General features: G+C 43.7%; 1 non-coding gene across 1 annotated transcript; it reads right to left on the bottom strand.

Annotated features, from left to right (window-relative positions):
* Nucleotides 1-260: 260 nt before the first annotated feature.
* Nucleotides 261-423, bottom strand: LOC135275062 (U1 spliceosomal RNA). Its single transcript, XR_010342776.1, has one exon. It is a non-coding gene; the product is annotated as a U1 spliceosomal RNA (small nuclear RNA).
* Between the last annotated feature and the right edge of the window lie 672 nt (nt 424-1,095).

Here is a 1,095-nt window from a genome sequence, read left to right on the forward strand (position 1 = left end):
CACCTGGATTATTGCAAGAGATTAATAATTGCCCTCTCTCCTCCTAATGTGTTTCTCTTCTACTATAATCCATATTCATCCAATGATGCATACTTCTCCTGGTTCCCATTTTTTACAGAATACCTTCACATCTATCACCTACCTAGTTGGCAAACCATGTGGATTATACATCTCCATGAAGCTACCATCCAACTCTACAATATATGCGCAGAAACTTGAACACATTTTCTTTTTTTTTTTTTTCCTGAACTATAAAAGATCAGGGGAAAGCGCGAATGCAGTCCCCCAGTACCACAATTATGCAGTCAAGTTTCCCACATTTGGGGAAATCACAGGGGTCAGCACATCCGGAGTGCAATGGATAAGCCTCGCCCTGGGAAAACCACCTTCGTGATCATGGTATCTCCCCTGCCAGGGAAGTATAATTTGAACACATTTTGAATTTTCCTATCTCAAGGTTTGGAAGGACAGCACAGCAACATGATAAAGAACAGACTGAGGCTGCATGTGGTGGCTCATGCCTGTAATCCCAGCACTTTGGGAGCCAAGGCAGGCAGATCTCCCTGAGGTCAGGAGTTCAAGATCAACTTGGTCAACATGGTGAAACCCTGTCTCTACTAAAAATATAAAAATCAGCTGGGTGTGGTGGTGTGTGCCTGTAATCCCAGCTACTTGGGAGGCTGAGGCAGGAGAATAGCTTGAACCTGGAAATAGGAGGTTGCAGTGAGCCAAGATCACGCCACTGCACTCCAGCCTGGGTGACAGAGTGAGATTCAGTCTCAAAAAGAAAAAAAAAACCAGACTTGCATCCTCATTCCCCAATTCACTTAGCTGGGTGACTGTGAGAAAGTTACTTAACCTCTTGGTACCTCACTTTCCTCATCTGTAAACTGGAGCTAAGTATTCCTACCTATTCACAGAATGGATGTGCAAAAAAGAGGGTTAGAGCTTGTAAAGGGCTTAGAACAATGCCTGGCACAAAGTAAGCACTTCAGTATTGCTCTTTTTAAAAATATCATTTAAGCCCCTCCTCCCTTGCCTAGAAAGCCTTTTTCTCTGTTGAATACCCAGTGTTCTTTTAAGACCTCCTGGTGC

This window comes from Aotus nancymaae, unplaced genomic scaffold (assembly GCF_030222135.1).
Source record: "Aotus nancymaae isolate 86718 unplaced genomic scaffold, 86718_ANA_hifiasm-v0.15.2.pri h1tg000014l, whole genome shotgun sequence".
NCBI classification, from domain to species: Eukaryota; Metazoa; Chordata; class Mammalia; order Primates; family Aotidae; genus Aotus; species Aotus nancymaae.